The sequence below is a fragment of the Euphorbia lathyris genome, chromosome 7 (genome assembly GCF_963576675.1).
Source record: "Euphorbia lathyris chromosome 7, ddEupLath1.1, whole genome shotgun sequence".
Classification (NCBI taxonomy): Eukaryota; Viridiplantae; Streptophyta; class Magnoliopsida; order Malpighiales; family Euphorbiaceae; genus Euphorbia; species Euphorbia lathyris.
In genome coordinates, this window is record NC_088916.1 from 64,510,580 (window position 1) to 64,519,006 (window position 8,427).

The following is an 8,427-nucleotide window of genomic DNA, read 5'->3' on the forward strand; positions in this document are numbered from 1 at the left end:
TTAGAACTTTTCATGAACAACTGTTTATAGTTACTTATTATTGTTATTGATAAAATTATCCCCATTATTTACACAAAATGTGTTTCCTTTTTAACATTATTTTTATTTTTAGAACATAACCATCGAAAAACAAGGTCTTGTTGCATTCAATAATTGTTTTATTTTTCAATTTTTTATTTAATCTAATCTGTATAATACATTTTTTATTTTATAATTTATTTGTTGATTAATTTAAAACATGTCCATATTGGACATTTTAAACACTAACAGCAACAGTTTAGAATAATTTTACCAAATACTAATAATTAAACAACTAATAACAAATATCCAACAACAACAACAAATAACTTACTACAACCAGAAAAAACTAACATTAACATCAACATCTATTAACTAATAGTTAAATCAAACAGGCCATTAATACACCTATATATGAATTGATTTTACGGAATAACATAATTCATCCATATATGAAAGACCAAGGGCTCAATGTGTCTAAATGAAAAATCGGGAGCTTAATGCACCAAACAATGAAAGATCAGGGGCTCAATGTGTCTAAATAAAAGATTGAGGGTTGAATGCACCAAACAATGAAAGATCAGGAGCCTCAGGATGCTTTTTGCCTAAATTTTACAATCTCAATTGATAATTCAACTTAAAGATATAGTATATTTAAAATAGGCAAAAAAAAAATTATTAGGTGCTAATCTTTTATTTTTTAGTTTATTAAGCCCTTGATCTTTTATTTGAATATATTAAGCCCCTAATCATTTATGTTTGGTCTCATTAAGCCTTTGATGATCAAAAAAGTAATTTTGAACATAAAATTTGGTTAACGGACTGTTATTCATTGCACCTGCAATCGAAATTTGTATTTTTTCACTGTTCGGAAGCAGTTTTAGATGTGTAATTTGGTTATAAGAAAACTGTAAAACCCTTAATTCAAACTGTAAAAAAAATATATTTTTTAATAATTTCAAATACATATTAAGTTAATAATGTCTTTTTAACAGAATTACATATTCGCAACTTACTAATTTGGTCATGAATGACTTAATGAGACCAAAAGTAAAAGATCAAGGGCTTAATAAACCAAAAAATGAAAGATCAGGGACCTAATGATGCTTTTTACCTTTAAAATATTTATGTGATTTTTTTTTTCTGAAAAGAAATATTTATGTGATTCTTAAATTAACATCATCAGCCAAATTATTAACAAAACATATGTTAATGGTGATATTTTAATTCTGAATTATTGTACATCTAGAAAATTTACCCAAGTCATTTTATTCATAACCAAAAACAAGCAATTAGAGTCTCTAAAAAAAAAAAAAAAGCAATCAGAGAACTTTTTTTTAGTTTTTTGGGCCTGTGAAAGCTCATGATTCAAAGCCTAGTTTGAATGGGCTCAATCGAGTCTAAGCTCCAAGGACTACCTCTATAGTGCAAATAGTGCACTAGAGCATTATCTGCCATTAAATTATTTAATTTCTCGGTTCAAAACTCGTCAGATACTCTTTAGATAAATCCTCTTCCAATTAAAGCTTTATGTATATACTAAGATTCGAATTCAAGATCTAACTTAAACGATTTGAGGCCCTTAACCATTCAAGCCAAATTTTTCTATAGTTAGTCTGATTTTTCAGTTTGAGGCTCGTCAGAGCCCTTTTAGGTAGATCCCCTTTCAATTAAAGCTTTCTACGTACGTTAGGACTCGAACTCAAAATCTAACTTATTTGACTTGAGACCATTAACCACTTAAACCAACCTAATTTATACTACTCAGTCAACCTTAATTGGTTAAATTTGTTTTAGGGTATTCATATTCACCGCACCCAAATTCCGGTCCATTGCCCCCTTTTTTACCATATTGCCCTTCTCATTTTTTTTCATCCAAAACCTTAAAAGCTCTCTCTCCCTTTCTCTCCCGAGCAAAAATCCCGGATTTTACAAAAATGGACCCAAACATTCCCGAAGATAATGATTTCGAACACGAGGTAATATTACGATTCTTAAATACGTGTCTGTTTAATTTTTAAATTTTTTTTTTGGTTTTTGCCTGAACGGGTAGCGCGTACTCCCGTTCTGTAGGCCGAACGGATGAACTACCCGTTCGGCCTAAGGAACGGGCAGCATGCGCCACCCGTTCCACCGATGGAACGGGTGGTACGCGTCACCCGTTCCACCAACGCAACGGGAGTATGCTCTGCCCGTTCCCACCAATGGTGAAACGGGCAAGCTACCCGTTCAGGCAAAAAAGGGCAGAAATTGCCCCAAACTATTTTTTTTAATTTTTAATGTAAATTATGATAACCTATTATGCTTTTTTTTTTGTATATTCAGGTACCGTTAGAAGATTGGAAACCCGATGACATTGAGACTTGGCTAGTCAATTCTACCATATTACTGTGGAGAACAAATATGTCAATTACACACAGGCTGATTCCGGTGTGATAACGCATATGTTTATGGCACATCCAGATTCAGTTGATATGTTCAGGACTTACCACTGGTACATCGACATTGATTCAACGTACAAAACAAACAAGTACAAAATGCCAATTGTTGAGATTGTGAGGACGACGCCATGCAATAACAACTTCAAGATAACTTATGCTATAGTTAAAGACGAGACTGAAAGGAGCTATCGTTGGATTTTGCAAAGGCTGAGGATTTTGATTGGGTTTGATCTTAACCCGACCGTTATTGTTAGTGATAGGGAGCTTGGCACTACAAGAAAATTGATTTTTTGCAACGCCGAAAGTCGTTGCCAAATAACTTTTTCGCAACGACAAACGCTTTTTTGCAACGACCCACGCTTATTACAAAAGATTCCGTTGCTAAAGGTTTCGGTAACGACAATGATGTCGTTGCCGAATATAACTGTTTGGCAACGACAATGCTGTTGCCGTATACCTATCGTTGCCAAATTGGCAACCAATAATCACGGATGAAATCTTTCTTTTGCAACAACAATTGTCGTTGCAATATATGTTTAATTTTCAGCAACATGTATTATCGTTGGCATAATTACAAGTTTCAGCAACAACATTGTCGTTGCCATATATTATTTTGTTTAGCTACTACGAGCGACGTTGCCATATATTATTTTGTTTAGCTACTACGGTCGACGTTGCCATATACTATATCATTTTGCAACAATGTTATCGTTGCCATATACTATATCATTTTGCAACAATGTTGTCGTTGCCAAATACATGTACGTATAGCTACAGTCATTGTCGTTGCTAAATATTGTATTATTCTGCAACACATATGTCGTTACCATAAATTCTGGAATTTCTTTCAGAACCTATACATGCTGATTTGACAGGTATAAATTATTATTACATCTATATCAAATAAATACAAAATAAAAATACATATATAAATAAAATCACACCAGATTACAAAACAGTAATTACCATTAATAAAAGTTACTTAGTATCCATCCTTAATTCTCAAATTAACAAATTCTTGTTTACATAAACTAAGACATCTAATTCTAAAAACTTCCAAAATAGCAAAACGCTTGAGTATTAATTTCACAAAAAGTACAACCACAACATTATCTATACAAAAAGGTGGTATATTCTCTCAAGCATGATTCACCTTCCTACTTCACTTCCATTCATGATCATTATCATCATCAATCTTCCTCCTAACTAAGAAAAAGAAAAGAAGAGGATAAGCAAATATAGGAATAAGCAAATGAAAAAAGATTTGTAAGTTATTCATTATTACCTATTGTTCCCTTTTATCATTTGCATAAGACGTTTCTCCATATCTGACATAGTGGATTCTACCCCTCTTAGATAGTCTGGTGCACCTCGATCTTTGAGTTTCATCCATTCTTTATCCATGGGATATTTCCTAATTTTCCTTCTAAAATAAAGACGATCAATTAAGTATAATTAGTTCGATACACTATAAGTTTGAACATATATTAGGACGGTTAATAGTTGTTGGCTTGTCCTATTATCAGAAATTTGGGCATTTGTCTAATACATATAGGTTAAAGTTTAAATATCTTGATTATGTATTATTGACAAGTCAATTTATCTATTAGGCAGCAACATTTTTTATAAGTTTAAATTTATAAACAAAGCTCTGCCAATTAAATGAGCAATTACTGACACGCAAATTCCTTGAATCTTTAGCAATTACTGACACGCAAATTCCTTGAATCTTTAGCATCTAATGCGAAATAAACATGGAGACATAGTCATCTCTTGATTGTGCTCATTTATCACCAAGAAGTACAGATGCTACTTCGGCTAGCTAGCTAACAATCTATCGAAGTTGCCTCTGGAATAAATTAACAAATTGAATTTTAATTTAAAATGCAATACAAAATGATCAGTCATTAATCAATATGATACTCTGACCAAATACAATTGAAGCAAGTCGAATTCTTGTCACAAATATTTGGATCATAGAACACCAGTCAAGAGCATGAAGTCTTACTTTTATGTGAAGAGTTCCGTATTTTGTTTCCAAGCCAATAATGCCCTATAATGAGTAAAAAATGTCAGCAGCACAAAGTTTGAATTCCATATGACCAGGAGAGCAAATATATTAGTGTATAACAGAGGAAAAAGAAGAGAAAAATTCAACAACCTTAAGATGCAGAACATTTACATTAAACGCATTTCAATCTCAAATGAAATAGGAAAGAAATACGGATAACAAAATTGGATACCTCTCCTTTTCCAAAGATGAGTCCTGAAGTCCAACTAACTTTAGCACCTGCTTCCTGCTGATCAGGGGAGAATATATCCTTCTGTTTCTTCAACCAGCACTGGACAAACAAATGAAGAAAGTCGCCCTAATGAGATTCTAAATAGAGATGACAATTCTAGATTGATGAACTTTGGAAATATCTTGTCACTGATTTAATTTATTTAATTTGATTAAATGATCCTTTGAATTTGTTTAAATTGACCAATAGATCCTTTAAATTTGCTTAAAATACCTGTTAATCTCTTCAACTAAGTTAAAGTGATATATTCAACCCGAATCTGCTTAAAGTATAGGTGTTTCAAGTTGTCCACATAAGTTTAGAAAATCAACTGAATTATTTGACCAAACACAGGACTCTGACATATTAAACCTAAACAAATATGGAATCTCAGTAACTAATTTGCAAAATTCTTATGATTCATGATGAAGAAAGTCCAAATCAAAGATAAGTAAAAAACTCAAGCATCTAAACCATAAAAATTCAATTCAATCCATTTGACAATTCCTATATTTAAAAGATGAAATCAAGCAAAGAGCCAAGAAGGTTATTTGAAAGTTCAATGCACTTGTTCTAGCATTTGAATTTACTTTCTGATACTAAAATTGTATAGTGACTGTGATAGCTAACCACAAAGGTCAGACTCTGCAATAGCTTTTTGACAAAGAAACCAAAATTTGTCATTTCAAACACAAGAATTCTAATTTTGGAATCTTAACCAACCTTTTTACAGTCCCAGCAATGTCAATGTTGCTCCCAATCAGAATCCAAAAATAAACAGTGCCAAATAAGGCTAAGTCCCTGTCAAATGGGTCAAGGATGGATATTCACGTTCTTCCTTTCCTTATTGCCCAATTATTACTGCACTCTCTGTACTGTGAAACAAAAGCAAAGACAAATAATCCAACCCTTTTTACTCATTCAATCAAAAACTATTACCATAGATTGCGCTATCTTTGGTTCCCTTTTGTCCCTGTCAAATGGGATTCAGAAATTAAAATTCAAGAGGCTATAGCGAACTTCAGCAGTAAGGATTCTAGAAGCAGACAGTAAGGCTTTTAACGCTCTCTCTGAAAATGAGCTCTTAGTTGAGACGAACAATCAGCTTAAAACCAAGGTTGATGAACTTGAAGGACTGCTAAGTTCTGCTGCTTCTGAGAAGGATGCCTCAGCTCAACAGCTTGCTTCTCACATGAGCACTATTACAGAACTAGAGAGAAGCACTATAGGGCTCTAGAACTTCATTCGGCTACTGAGGCTCAGACTTTAATGGCAGAAAAAGAGTTACAGGAGGTCGTTCAAAGGCTGGCTCAGAGAGATGAAGAAACAAAAGATTTGAATGATAAGCTAAATGCTTATGAAGGAAAAATAAAACTCTACGAAGAACAGGCTCATGAAGCTTCTGGTATTGCTGAAACTCAAAAACTTGAGCTAGAAGATGCTCACCGGAAACTAGAACATCTTGAAAGTATTATTGAGAAACTGCAAATCAAGTCAACTAACTTTGAAAAAGAGAGTGGTGGACTGGCTGAGGCAAATTTGAAGCTCACTCAGGAACTGGCCTCATATGAGGCCAAATTGAGTGATTTAGAGGCAAAACTGTCTGTAGTTCATTCTGAGAAAGACGAAGCAGTAGAATAGCTACAATCTTCAAAAAAAGTGATAGAAGACTTAACTCATCAACTTACTGATGAAGGACAGAGACTACAGTCTCAGATATCTTCGGTAATGGAAGAGAACAACCTGCTTAATGAAACATATCAAAATGCAAAGAAGGAACTTCAAACTGTGATTATCCAGCTTGAAGAGCAGGTGAAAGAGCACAAGGAAAATGAAGATGCCTTAGAATCTGAGATTGAAAATCTCAAGGCTGGGATGGCAGAGAATTCAGCACTGCAAACCCAGGTGAAGGAACTCGAGGATAAATTGGCAATAAGATATAGAAAGAGAAGCAGCTCTGAAGAGATCCCTTGAAGAGCTTGAAGCTAAGAACAAAGAGATTGTAGCGCTAGAGAAGCAGGTGAAGGAGATCGATCAGAAATTGCAAATGAGTGATGCAAAATTATTAGAAAAGGGGAAGTTGGCGGATATGAAAGACAGCACAGAGATAAAATCTAGAGACATGGGATTTGGGTCATCAAGTCCAGTGAAAAGGAAGAGTAAGAAAAAGCAAGAGGGTGCAACAGCCCAAGCAGTAGCGGAGACACATGCACAAACAACAGAGGCTTCTCCTGTGATGCACATCAAGGTCATTTTGGGAGTGGCCCTTGTATCTATTATCATTGGCATAATTCTTGGGAAACGCTATTAGTTTTCTTGCTTGCTGTTTCTTTTTTTTCTTTACTTTGGTTTTATTGGTTATGAAAACCTCATGGACAAGGTTATGCCCATAATATTATAAGTTATGTATAGTGGAGAGCTAGGTCTTTCATTCTAATCGTGACAGAAATTGTCACCCCTAATTATAAATGTAGTGACTAGAAGCTTTTAAACTAATATATCAGATATAAGTTCTTAATAAATGGCAAAAAGTTTTTAAACTAAGCTATTACAATCACTTGAACAATTAAAGCCAAGAGAAGTCTTTTCAATTGAACAAATTCATAGTTTATAAAGTTAAACCAACTAAAATTGGAGCTAAAAAAACTATTCATCATGATTCGTAAGGCAAGCATTATTAATTTCTGAATCTGCAATTAACTTCAGATGAGATCACTGATCCATCCAGGATTCAAAAATGCAGTAGATCATTCAATCCAAGTAAATCACAAAGCCAAAAGCAGAAAAATGAAAAGTCAAACACCAAATTCAATCTGACCTCACCCACAAAGCTCTCTATTCCCGCAAAAGAAATAATAATATCCCAACCACTACACAGCAAGCAAGTAATACAATAATAACAAAAAGAATCTCAATACCTAATTTACTTCCCCTATCAAACCACAAATAAAATCCAAAAGAAAAAAAATAAACAAATTAACAAAGCAAATATATGTACAGAGGATTAGAGAGCGTGAGAGGGGAAAGCGTTAAGTACCTTAGGGTTTGGGTGAGAGAGTGAGAGAGAAAACGCCGGCGTCACGGCAGAGTGGAAAGCTCCGGTGCCGGCGTCCTGGTAGGTCACTGAGGGAATTGTCGGCGTTAGGTTTGGGTCTGGAGGGAACTTGTTGCACGTAGTAGAATAAGGGGTAGGTCGAGGAGGGATCTTTTATATTTTATAGGGATAAATTTCAAAAATACCCCTAATCTTTAGGGCCGGGAGCAATTTTATCCTTGACGTTTAAAATAGTGTAATTTTATCCTTGACGTCTTAAATTGTCTATTTTACGAGATGGACAAAAAAAATTCACCGAATTAATAAATATTAATCTCAAATTCTATTATTAAATCACATAAAATATGAAATCTTTTTTTTAAACGAACTGCTATGCAATCGGTGCATAATAAAGAATAAAATATCCGTTTTTTATAATAATATCTGAAATTGACCCAACTTGACCACGTTAGGGATAAAATTGTTCTCGGCTGCCAACGTTAAGGGTAAATTTGCACCATTTTAGACGTAAGGGGTAAAATTGCTACTGACTGTAAACTATAGGGGTATTTTTGTACCTTATCCCTATTTTATATTTATCATTTTTTATTTTTTAATTGATATAATAATTGTCTTCTGCTACAACAGCTTT

General features: G+C 33.8%; 1 long non-coding RNA gene across 4 annotated transcripts; it reads right to left on the reverse strand.

The window, feature by feature from the left end:
* Positions 1–3,407: 3,407 nt before the first annotated feature.
* On the reverse strand, positions 3,408–7,918 carry LOC136200969 (uncharacterized). 4 transcript variants are annotated; one of them, XR_010673625.1, is made up of 6 exons: positions 7,779–7,909; positions 5,465–5,611; positions 4,703–4,801; positions 4,468–4,512; positions 3,745–3,885; positions 3,408–3,665 (listed from the first exon to the last, which is right to left on the reverse strand). It is a non-coding gene; the product is annotated as an uncharacterized lncRNA (long non-coding RNA). The 4 variants fall into 4 exon arrangements; XR_010673622.1 differs by having other exon boundaries at positions 5,465–5,616; XR_010673624.1 differs by having other exon boundaries at positions 5,465–5,714.
* Positions 7,919–8,427: the final 509 nt, after the last annotated feature.